The sequence below is a fragment of the Cupressus sempervirens genome, chromosome 7 (assembly GCF_028749045.1).
Source record: "Cupressus sempervirens isolate cs-2001-9-10 chromosome 7, ASM2874904v1, whole genome shotgun sequence".
Taxonomy (NCBI): domain Eukaryota; kingdom Viridiplantae; phylum Streptophyta; class Pinopsida; order Cupressales; family Cupressaceae; genus Cupressus; species Cupressus sempervirens.
Genome location: NC_143124.1, coordinates 489,850,363 through 489,863,894, shown reverse-complemented (window position 1 = coordinate 489,863,894; position 13,532 = coordinate 489,850,363). Strand labels below are relative to the sequence as shown.

Below are 13,532 nucleotides of genomic sequence, written 5' to 3'. Positions count from 1 at the left end.
ATATTTGATTTAAGGAAATTAAACATGACCTTATAATTGAGCATTCTAAATTGAATAATTAAATTCAACAATTAGAATGAGAATATTTAATTAAATAAAATATATTTAATTTCTCGTGTATATTAGCCAAAAGGGGTGAATTTAATTGAATTAAAGTACTAGGACTTAAATTAATTCAATTAAAATTTTAATTTAGCTAATTCAATGAATTTTTAGGAATTAATTAAAGTAAGTGATTAATACAGATTTATGATTTTATGCATTTGACACTTAGGTCGAGTAGAGATTATCAGAATCAAAATTGCCTAATAAAATAGGACTTAGGATTGATTAAATAGACCAGAATTGGTTTCACATGGCAACATGCCAATTTTGGGGTATTACATTTGCCCCTCTTTGAATGAATGTGCGAGTAACACATTTGATTCAAAGAAATAAAAAATATGAAGCATAGATCAAGAAATGAGATTGGTTTCAAAATTGATGATACAAAGACCAATTAATAAGCCTTTTAAGGTTATCTCTAGAATGAAGCTTAACCTTAGGGGATCTAGATAGAACACCTAGATACCAAGATTGATAAGATTTTTAAGGTTATCTCCATAATGAAGCTTAACCTTAAGGGATCCAGATAGAACACCTAGATACTAAAATTGATAGAACAAATATTGTCAAACTGCATAGAATTGTTCCTAGAACAAGACTCAATTCTCAGGAGTTAGGGTTAGATTGTCCCAATGCCTATCCATTAGAGGATGACAACATTAATCACAATTCATAGAATTATCCACAGAATGAGGCTTAATCCTCAAGAGTTGGGGTTAGACTATCTCGATACCTATCCATTGAATAGTGATTGAAAGCAAGAGCCTAGAATTATCTCCAGAATGAAGCTTAATTCTCAGCAAGAGTTAGGATCATCTCTAGAACGAAGCTTAACCATCTAGAGTCCATATAGAACACCTAAATACTAATCCATGAAAGAGATAACAAGACCTATCATGAGTCATAGAATCATCCCCAGGACGAGGCTTGATCCTTACGAGTCGGGGTAGACTGTCTCGATACCTGTCCATTGAGTTATGATAAGGATCGTTATAAGTGTGATCAATTGATCAAAATATGAGATAGATGACATATGATGTCAGATAGAGGGGAAAAAAATGCCCCAAGTGATGAGGACATAAGATTCAGATTGAGTTGAATCCAGTTTTGAAAGATTCAATGATGTAATCATCCTACCACCTTTGGGAGTGAAATCAAAAGATAACACACCAGATCAATGATGTAGAGTAGTATATTGAGAGATATAGAAGAAATATGAGATTAGAAAGAATGTAGAAGAGATTAGAAGACTCTAAAGAAAATTTGAAGTTGATTCAAAATGATTTCGAGGTCCAAAAGACAAGGTTTGACCAAAGTTTACCAAATTTGACCAGAGTTGACTTTTCCAAAAATTTTAGAAAATTTGAAGAAAAATGTGAGTTGAAAATATTTCAAGATTCGCAAAGTATTAGTAAAAATGAATTTCACAAGCATTCGATTGTGTCGGTCCCAAAAATTTACAGTGTGGATTTGAGTTGTTTGAGTGTGTCAGATTTCAAATTCAATCCCCAAAATGAGTTCAAGGCAGATAGATTAGCCAAGGGGGTGATTAATTGATCACTTGTGCAGTTAAAATGAAATGTGATATGTTGAAGAAACCAACAATCCCTCACCATGAAGGATGCAAGTAAATCAATGATTGAACCATGTGCTTATGCAATGTAGTCCTACACTAGATGCAACTATAGGTCTAGTTACCAAGCTCGTAAAATTATCATCATTGAGTGTTTAGCAAAAATGCAAATGTCATACAACTCTCACTGACATTACAATCATGAGAATATGAATATGAGATTTGTCTCTTTTTTTTGGGATTAAATGTAAGCAATGAGGCACAAGAAGCCAAAATGACCAAAACATTTGTCCCTTTTAATGTAGCAAGTGAACATAAGCATCAAAGCATAAATGCTAGGATGACTAGAATATTTCTTGTGTGCAGACACACTAGACACACAAGAGATCCTTCTTATGTTAAGTAATTAGTAAGTATTTTGTTCATAACGACACTTGTGTTCGTAACCTAAGACAAAAGCATGCTAAGTATACTTGCAATGACCTGCACATTCACTTAGTAGCACGAGTATCAATAGTAACTGTAGCATAGAGAATTCACCCAAATAGGCAAGGAAAATAATCAACCTCAATGAAGAGTCCATATAAAATGAGTCGAGGTACACATGCCCATCCAACACAAGATAAAGGCTCTTATAGTGGACACCCCTTTTATATGGACACTTCAGATTATTGGAACTAGACCAACAAACAAAAAGCAAAGAAAAGATCATGCCCCCAGTCCTCGCTACTCTAGTCAAAAGAGACATCATCTAGTAGCTTGAAGAGACATGATAAAGCAAAAGCAAAAAAAAAAAAGCTTAGCATATCCCAAAAAAGTTCATCGTTTTGAGTTCATTTTTTTTGTGTTATAGGATTGATACCAAGTGTAAATGTTCATAATATATATGAAAGAAATCTCTTCAGTAGGGTGACAACAATAGACAAATACAATTATAACAACTAGTGATTAAAGTCAAATAGGAATCTTTAGTAAGAAGAACCTTAATAGGAAACTGAGCGATAGTTGACAGACATAGTTAGGATAACTAGTGACACCCGCGAGAGAGATCTTCCATGAGAGGAATCTCAAAAGTGACATGAGTGATAGTAGGTAGACATAGTTATCACAACTAGTGAATGACATTAGAGATCTTCTGTGAGAGGAATCTCAAAAGTGACATGAGCAACAACAAGCAGACATAGTTAGAACAACTGGTGATTGTCATGAGAGATCTTCTATGAGAGGAATCTCAAAAATGACACAAGCTACAGTAGGCAGACATAGTTAGAACAACTGGTGACTGAAGCTTAAGAGATCTTCCATGAGAGGAATCTATGGAGTGACACTAGCGATAGTAGGCAAACATAGTTAGAACAATTGGTGACTGACACGAGAGATCTTCAGTGAGAGGAATCTCAAAAGTGACACAAGTGATAGTATGCAAATGTGGTTAGAACAACTGGTGATTAATGCGAGAGATCTTCCCTTAGAGGAATCTCAATAGTGACACAAGTGACACTAGGTAGACATAGTTAGAACAACTTTCTTGGCAAAGATTCTATTTTTGCTACCATGATTCCTATTTGCCAAGTTTTCATCAGTGACACTTTTTTGTTTTTCAATTTTTTTGTATTTTTTATAAGTAGAGTAGAGTAACATTTCCACCAGGAACTCATGTCAAAGATCACTCTTTGGCATTTGTAACATGGAAGCAAGAGTAGCCATTACATTAGTCATAGGTCATCCTATGGCCCCTTTCGACCTATATAAATGATTATAAAATGTTCCTAAGGGTTCCCCCTTTTGACCCATATAAATGATTATAAAATGTCCCCAGGGGTCCTAGGACCCCTCGGGACATGTTTTTTAATAAAATGTGTCGAAAGGGGTCATAGGTCATCCTATGGCCTCTTTCGACTCATATAAATGAGTATAATATGTCCCTAGGAGTCCTAGGACCCCTAGAGACATATGTTATCATGGAATGTGTCGAAAGGGGTCATAGGTCATCCTATGGCCTCTTTTGACCCATATAAATGATTATAATATGTCCCTAGGGGTCCTAGGACCCCTAGTGACATGTCAACATGGAATGTGTCGAAAGGGGTGACATGTCATCCTCTAGCCCCTTTCGACCCATATAAATGATTATAATATGTCCCTAGGGGTCCTAAGAACCCTAGTGACATATGTCATCATGGAATGTGTTGCAAGGGGTCATAGGTCATCCTATGGCCCCTTTCAACCCATATAAATGATTCTAATATGTCCCTAAGGGTCCTAGGACCCCTAGAGACATGTCATCATGGAATGTGTAGAAAGGGGTCATAGGTCATCCTATGGCCTCTTTTGACTCATATAAACGATTATAATAGGACCCCTAGGGACATATGTCATCATGGAATGTGTTGAAAGGGGTCATAAGTCATCCTATGACCCCTTTCGACCCATATAAATAATTCTAATACGTCTTTAAGGGTCTGAGGACCCCTAGAGACATATGTCATCATGGAATGTGTCGAAAGGGACCTATGACCCCTTTTGACCCATATAAATGATTATAATATGTCCCTAGGGGTCCTAGAACCCCTAGAGACATATGTCATCATGAAATGTGTTGAAAGGACCTATGGCCCCTTTTGACTCATATAAATAATTATAATATGTTCCTAGGGATCCTAAGACCCCTAGAGACATATGTCATCATGGAATGTGTCGAAAGGGGATATAGGTATCCTATGACCCCTTTCAACTTATATAAATGATTCTAATATGTCCCTAGGGGTCTGAGGACCCCTAGAGACATATGTTGTAATGTAATGTGTCAAAAGGGGTCATAAGTCATCCTATGGCCCATTTTGACCCATATAAACTATTATAATATGTCCCTAGGGGTCCTAGGACCCCTAGAGACATATGTTGTAATAAAAATGTGTCGAAAGGGGTCATAGGTCATCCTATGGCCCCTTTTGACCCATATAAACGATTGTAATATGTCCCTAGGGGTCTTAGGACCCCTAAGGACATATGTTGTAATAAAATGTGTCGAAAGGGGTCATAGGTCATCCTATGGCTCCTTTCAACCCATATAAATGATTGTAATATGTCCCTAGGGGTCTTAGGACCCGTAGGGACATATGTTGTAATAAAATGTGTCGAAAGGGGTCATAGGTCATCCTATGGCCCCTTTCAACCTATATAAACAATTGTAATATGTCCTTAGGGGTCTAAGGACCCCTAGCAACATATGTTATAATAAAATGTGTCGAAAGGGGTCATAGGTCATCCTCTAGCCCCTTCAACCTATATAAATGATTGTAATATGTCCCCAGGGTATTTTGTAATAAAATGTGTCAAAAGGGGTCATAGGTCATCTTATGGCCCCTTTCGACCATATAAATGATTATACTAGGGTTCCTAGAACTCCTAGAGACATATGTCATCACAGAATGTGTCAAAAAGAGTCATAGGTCATCCTGTGGCCCCTTTCGACCCATATAAAAGATTATAATATGTCCCTAGGGGTCCTAGGACCCCTAGTGACATATGTCGTCATGGAATGTGTCGAAAGGGATCATAGGTCATCCTATGGCCCCTTTTGACCCATATAAATTATTATAATATGTCCCTAGGGGTCCTAAGAACCCCAATGACATATGTCGTCATGGAATGTGTCGAAAGGGGTCATAGGTCATCCTATGGCCCCTTTCAACCAATATAAATGATTCTAATATATCCCTACGAGTCCTAGGACCCCTAACGACATATGTCATCATGGAATGTGTCGAAAGGGGTCATAGGTCATCCTATGGCCCCTTTTGACCCATATAAATGATTATAATATGTCCCTAAGGCTCCTAGGACCCCTAGAGACATATATCGTCATGAAATGTGTCGAAAGGGGTCATAAGTCATCCTATGAATCCTTTTGACCCATATAAATGATTATAATGTCCCTAAAGACATATGTCATCATGGAATGTGTTGAAAGGGGTCATAGGTCATCCTATGGCCCTTTTTGACTCATATAAACAATTCTAATATGTCCTTAAGGGTCCGAGGACCCTTAGAAACATATGTCGTCATGGAATGTGTCGAAAGGGGTCATAGGTCATCCTATGACCCCTTTTGACCCATATAAATGATTATAATATGTCCCTAGGGGTCCTAGGACCCCTAGCGACATATGTCATCATGGAATGTGTCAAAAAGGGTCATAGGTCATCCTATGGCCCCTTTCAACCCATATAAATGATTATAATATGTCCCTATTGGTCCTAGGACCCCTAGAGACATATGTTGCCATGGAATGTGTCGAAAGGGGTCATAGGTCACCCTATGGTCCCTTTCGACCCATATAAATGATTATAATATGTCCCTAGGGGTCCTAGGACCCCTAGAGACATATGTCATCATGGTATGTGTCAAAAGGGGTCATAGGTCATCCTATGGCCCCTTTCGACCCAAATAAATGATTCTAATATGTCCCTAAGAGTCCTCAGACCCCTAAAGACATATGTCGTCATGGAATATCTCAAAAGGGGTCATAGGTCATCTTATGGCCCCTTTTGACCCATATAAATGATTATAATATGTCCCTAGGGGTCCTAAGACCCCTATAGAAATATGTCATTATAGAATGTGTCGAAACTTTCAATCCATATAAATGATTCTAATATGTCCCTAGGGGTCCTAGGACCCCTAGCGACATATGTTATCATGGAATGTGTCAAAAAAGGTCATAGGTCATCCTATGGCCCCTTTTGATCCATATAAACGATTTTAATATGTCCCTAGGGGTCCTAGGACCCTTTGAGACATATGTTGTCATGGAATGTGTCGAAAGGGGTCATAGGTCATCCTATGGCCCCTTTCGACCCATATAAATAGTTCTAATATGTCCCTAGGGGTCTTAGGACCCCTAATGACATATGTCATCATGGAATGTGTCGAAAGGGGTCATAGGTCATCCTATGGCCCCTTTTGACCTATATAAATGATTATAATATGTCTCTAGGGGTCCTAGGACCCCTAAAGACATACGTCGTCATAGAATGTGTCGAAAGAGGTCATAGGTTATCCTATGGCCCCTTTCGACCCATATAAATGATTATAATATGTCTCTAGGGATCCGACATATGTTATCATGGAATGTGTCGAAAGGGGTCATAGGTCATCCTATGGCCCTTTTTGACCCATGTAAACAATTATAATATGTCCCTAGGGGTTTGAGGACCCCTAGAGACACATGTCATCATGGAATGTGTCGAAAGGGGTCATAGGTCATCCTATGACCCCTTTCAACCCATATAAATGATTCTAATATTTTTCTAGGGGTCTTAGGACCCCTAGAGACATATGTCATCATAGAATGTGTCGAAAGGGGTCATACGTCATCCTATGGCCCCTTTTAACCCATATAAACGATTATAATATGTCCTTAGGGGTCCTTGGACATATGTCGTCATGAAATGTGTCGAAGGGGTCACAGGTCATCCTATGGCCCCTTTCAACCCATATAAACAATTATTATTTTTTGTAATAGTAACAAATACAAATAATATAGTAAAAATATAATAATATTGTAAAAATAATAATAAAGCATAATAATCATATATATATTATGATTATAGATAATAATAATAATAATAACATAATATATTATTATATATTAATAGTTACGTTATTATATTAAATAATAATAATAATATAATATAATATAATTTCATATATATATATATATATATATATATATATATATATATATATATATATATATATATATATATATATATATATATATATATATATATATATATATATATATATATATATATATATATATATATATATATATATATATATATATATATATATATATATATATATATATATATATATATATTAATATATGTGATATATTTTTAGATAAGTCATAACTCATTAGTCATAACTCATAAATTTGTTTTTCCATCCAATATTTTGTCCTGGCCAATATCAAATATCCGATATTTATTGGTATTATTTTTTGAAAATATTCCATGTCACTGTAGACCTGACAACATCACTTCTTGTGGGCCTTTTTCATGTGTTTTAGGAAAAGTCACATTTTGGGGCCCAAACAATAAAAAAAAAATTGATAATATATCCCTAGGTGTTCGATATTGTCATCTGAATGGGGAGCAGCAGTCATCGAAAGGCTAAACACAAAAGGAAGGTATCCAATGAAGACATTGTGACATATAAGGAAAGGGATAAAATAGAGCACCGAAAGAAAACACAAGGTATGTTAAATTTCAGTCAAGTTGATGATGAATTAATCGAAGGTGAAATCATGGAGTCAGATAATGAATATGTGCAGTTGGGGAATGAAAATGTACCAATTGAAAATGATAATGTCAGAATTGAAAATTTAGAGAATGAAAATCTCAAGGAGGAAATGCTACTAGGTCATAATGTAAATTGCATAATTGACCATGCTAAACATGACAATGCATAGGAACCTTACATATCTCCTAATTATAATCAACATGAAGGTTCTAGAACACCAAAATGGATAATTGAAAGTGATGAAATGATTATTACCAATTTGGATGGGAAAAAATTAGAAAGAACCATTTGGTTATGGGCGTCAAGACTATATAAGATGTTTTTCGGCAACAAGACAGTGGTGGAGCAATGTGAGTTTTTTATGCACTTATTAAAAATGCAAAAGATGAGACCTATGCTTTCCAAATTGAAGATTCATGTCAATAAAAAGTTACAAAGAAATGCCATTATTGTGAAGAATCTTTTCAGTGCTCTCAATAGCATTGGAAAAAATAGTAGGGAGAAGGATAATAGAGCTACTCGAAGGGTTATTAAAACCTCTTTGGTAAGTCATCATTTGAGAAAGGGTAGATATATGAGACAAACTTCTATTGATTTGAACCTAAATTGTACTACTTTGAGAAGAACACTTAGTCAACGAGAGAGAATTGATGATCTTCTTCAAAATGAAACATGTCCATTTGGTGGGAGACTTCTACGTTTTGATAAGAAGCTATCCAATGATGTGAAGGAAGAAATTACACAATTTTGGCTCTCTAGCTCATGAGTATCACCCCATGCTAAAGACGTGTTAAAGTTGAGAATTGGCATCTGAGAATGCACGCCACATCCTAAACACTATTTGGAGGTAAGTCAAACTATGCTGTTCAAACAATTTAGAGAGAGTCATCCAAGTCTTCATATATCACAAAGGGCTTTTGAATCTTTGAAGCCATTTTATTGTGTGCCACTTAAAATTTGAAATACATGTTATTGCAAATATCATGTTGAGTTTTCTATGCACCATGGACTATTACGCTCCATCCATTTTACTTTGCATAGTAAATAAATGTTGGAGAATTGTGGTGCTATTGGGCTTCCAAAATCATCAAGAGACTTGCTAGATCAATTTCTATGTCGTAGAGTTGATGGTTGTTTCTTTTATAGAAATGCTTTCTTAAATGAGAAGTGTTTAGAATGTGGTGGGTTATCCAAATTTGACACATGTTTCCATCAGGGGTGCGAACAAGATCTTGGAAAGACAATAGTAAAAAAAAGGTATATGAAACGGTGAAATACACATTGGAGAGTGGGGATGAGGGCTCTAGATGTGAATTGGTTGGAAAAGATATCAGTGAGGCTAGTTTTATTTCAGATTTCAAGAAAAATATTTTCTACAAGTATGCAAGACATAGTCACAAGTCTCAGTGGTTGGATCAACAATTTAGAATGTGTAAGGAGACTTTTCCCATTGGCACTATTATATCAGGTGTTGATTTTGCTGATAACTACACATTGCAACCTCAAAATGAGACACAATCGCAGTATTACAACTCCATTCATATTGCTATTTTTGTCCACATAACATATAGACATGCCTCTGATAGTGTGGAAGATAATCAAAAGATTATTAGAAAGTATCATTTTTATATGAGTGATGATAGATCTCACTCTCATGAGTTTGTGCAACATTGTTTCGAGAATTATTTTGATTTCTTACAAGAGCATGCAATTATTATGGATAGACATATAATTTTGTCAGATAATTGTACAGGTCAATTCAAGAATGCTCTCATGTTTTATTGGTTGTGTAGGATGCACGTAGAGAGGAGGGTGCCTCATATTTGGAGTTTTTTTGAGTCCAGCCATGGGAAAGGGGAACATGATCGAGTAGGGGCATGTGTGAAGAGAGCTCTAGTTAAGGAGCAATTGAAGATTTCAACAACAGAGCTTGTTGATGCTCATAGCATTGTTGATTGGTGTAGTTTAGCATTATCACAGGGGGGGATTCTTGATTCAGTGGTATGCAAGTTCTTATGGTTGGTTGAGGAAGGGTCCATAGGTGATACATCAGATTGTGCTACAATGAGAGACTCATAAAAAATGCATTAATTCCTTAGCTCTGTTTCTAGTACATGGACCATTTGGACACAACAACTAGCTTACTTTTGTCCTAGTTATTTTTAGTGTGATTGGGATCATTGTGAGTCAAGTGAGTGGATGAACACATGGGCTCCACATTAACTTACTCCATTGTCTATCATACCCTCTATCAAAAATGATGACATGGAAAGTTCACTCGAGCATAACCATCTATCAGATCTTCTTCAGCCAAGACATGTCTTTGCATTGGTTGCACCATAGGGGAATGATGACAAATTTGATTATTGGTTAGGACATTGTGTAAGAGGTAAACAAAAGCTTGCACAACCGATCATAGATGATGATGGATTCACATATTGTACTGGTTCAGTGGTTGTCACTGGAACATGGCTACGGACATACATGCTTAGAAGGAATGGAATTCCTGCATTCGAAGACTATCAGAAGCACAAAATAATTTTCATATATTCATATCTTATTATAGCAACAAATGTAAAGTTGTTGAAGCATCAAGGAAGACCAAAAGTAAAAGTACTTTTTACTATTACTAATGCTGATCACGAAGCCCTGTTGGAGACCCTAAAACAGAGAGAGGACTGTACTATAACACTCGACTAGGTATATTTACTTCTTATATTATTTTCTTCATAATGATTCAGTGAACCGATGATTATCTTGTTTAATACAATAAGTTACTAATATTTTTTATGATATTGGAATGTAGGTACATCATGAAGAGTTGGGGGGGGGGGGGTGTGGGGGTGTTGGGGAGAATTCCTAAGATTTATGATGTATTATGATGTAAAATGTGAAGTTTTTTTGTATATGGTTTTTGTAATAATGAAAAAGACAGGTTAAATTAGTTACACATTCTAATTTGTATTTTGGTAGGTTCTTTGTAAGGAATTCTAAGAGGAAGATATTGAACAATTTTTTACAAATCATATTTGCATGTGATGCAAGGCTATAAGGAAAATTTTAAGAGCATTTAAACAAGAAGTGTTTTTATGATGCTAATATTGTGTAAGGCTTTTACTACAAGTCTTATGAATGCATTTCATTTTTTTTTAATGGTGTGAGGTTTCCATCTCTAGGTTATTATAAACAAAGACTTGTGGTGCAAGAAGAGCGATGGGTGGAAGAAATAGTTGATTTGGATAATGTTTTTCTATATCTTGGGAATGCTAGGGTGGTTCTGTTACACTTTATTAAAGTTGGTTGTTATAGTTCAAGTGAAATTTTGGGTTCTATATATTATATAGGCTCGAATTGTGTGAAAACAATCACATAAACTTATTGAAACACTTGTGTGCTTTGCTACATTTATCTAATCTATTTGTATGAACTCAAAGTATTGTTGTCCATATATACCCATTTTATATTCTACTCATTATTTTATTCTAATAATGTGATCTTGTATATTGTCAAAGTTAAACCCTTGTCTTTTTTTCTCTTTACTTATCAGTGACAAGTTCTTGCATACATGTGTTCTTCAGGGTTTCATGAATTTATATTGCTCAAATTCTACAATGGCAAAAAACAAAGCAAGCCTACATGGATTAGAGCACCTAATCAAAATTTTCATTTTTTTCAATGTAATAAGGCCTTAGGATTGATTAATAAATCTCCTTAAGGCCATCCACCCATGTAATGGATATAAGATCCTAAGGTGTTAATATGAACTTGGGCATCACTTGGTCCAAAAGGTGGAATTTTGGTTTATTTTATGTTTGTTAGGATAGTTTAGGTGTTTTGAGTCTTAGAATAACATTTAGGAATTGTTAGAATGGAATTAGGAAGAAGGTTTATCAAAATAGCAAAAATTGCAAAAAAATTGAAAAGGTTGCATTAGCAACTTTTGCAATAATTTGACAACTTTTTCAAAAAACCACTCCCAATGGCTAAAACTACCATGGGGTGGTTCTACCCATTTTTAATGGCCTATAAAGGCTCTAGACACCCAAGGGGAGAGATAACATGAAGAAATATATGTAGTTACTCTTTGGAATCAATAAAATCTACTGTTTCTAGACTATTTTGACTGGTTTTTCTGTATAGTATGGCGTACAGTGACTGGGAAGTGAAAATTTTTGTAATGATTTGATAACCCTACTTATTTATGAAGTTTTGGTTTTTATTTCAAGTGTTCATCAGTCAGGATAATCAAGTTATTGATTTTTCTTGGTCACTGCCTTGTGAAACCCTCAAAACAAGGGTTTGGCCAAAGAAATGGCCCTAACTTGAAACTCCACCATTGGAAATTTTTCCAAATTTGTATGGATCAAGTTAGGGCAATGAATTATCATATTTTAAAGGTCTTGAGACAGGAGGTTGTAGCAGAGATTTATGGGAGCAAGCCCTAGGTCTAATATTACCCATGTATTAGACCTTGTTTGTGCAATTTGGTTGAGTAAGGTGAAGAAAAGGAGTTGAGGACTTGGTTAATTAGCAAGAAACTTTTTTCTAGGTTAGGAGAACACTCTGGAGTTGGAAGATTGATTCCATGAACCCATTCTTGGCCATTACCTTGTAGACCACGCCTAAAGTTGCTAATTAGGCCTAAGTGCATGGTTGGGGTTAAGGCATGCTAGAGTGGAGTGAAGTTTTCAAACTTTGAAGTCTTTTAATCCTTGGAAAAGGGTAACTAAAACTATACTTTGTTGGCCAAGTCCATTGGAAGAGTTTTGAGTTGTTGCTGAAAAATTGAACTCGTAGGCCTAATTGCCTAGTAGGTCAAATGCTGCATTTTGTTTTGTGGGTTATCAGTAGCAGGTCTGATGAGTGATTTGCCTTGTTTTGGTCAAGTTAAGGTTTCCTCAAGCCATCATTGATGTTAGAAAGGTTGGGAACACCATAAGCCCACTTTTGCCAATTAGTTGGGGGGTAGTAGTCCATTGTTGATCCAAGTAGGAAGAAGTTGGATTCTTGTCTTCTTTGGAGAATTGAGTTTGTGACCTTGTTGGAAAGTTGTAATATTAGAGTAGTATCCATTTGGAAGTGAATCATAGCCTTTGCCTAGCCCTTGTGGAGTTTGGAGGTTTGGGGGTAGAAGGTTGATTGTTTGGTGCTTCCTTGTGCTTACTCTACATCACTACAAGTCACCCAAATTCCAAATTTACAACTCTAAGAAAAAAATTGCACTGGGACCCAAAGCCCCTAGGGAATAGGTCAACCTAGGTCATCCTATTTTGGAACAGTTGGACCTAGGTTAACCTATTCTAAACTCAGTCAACCTAGGTTAACCTATTCTAGACTCAGTCAACCTGGCTTAACATATCCCAAAAAGAGAAGACAATGAATTATGATAATAACATTGAAAAATTAATCCTTATTGGTTATTATGACTCTAGTAAAGCCTATTGGTTGTATGATCCTAAGGGGGGTGAATTAACATCTCTAAAGATGTCTCAAATTAAAATAAGTGTTTCACCTTTCAACCTTTTTCCATGTTGGTTTATTA

At 35.8% G+C, this 13,532-nt stretch overlaps 1 pseudogene; it reads right to left on the bottom strand.

The window, feature by feature from the left end:
- Positions 1–1,014: 1,014 nt before the first annotated feature.
- Positions 1,015–13,532, bottom strand: part of LOC149547686 (RNA-dependent RNA polymerase 2-like) — a 137,698-nt pseudogene continuing 125,180 nt past the window's right edge.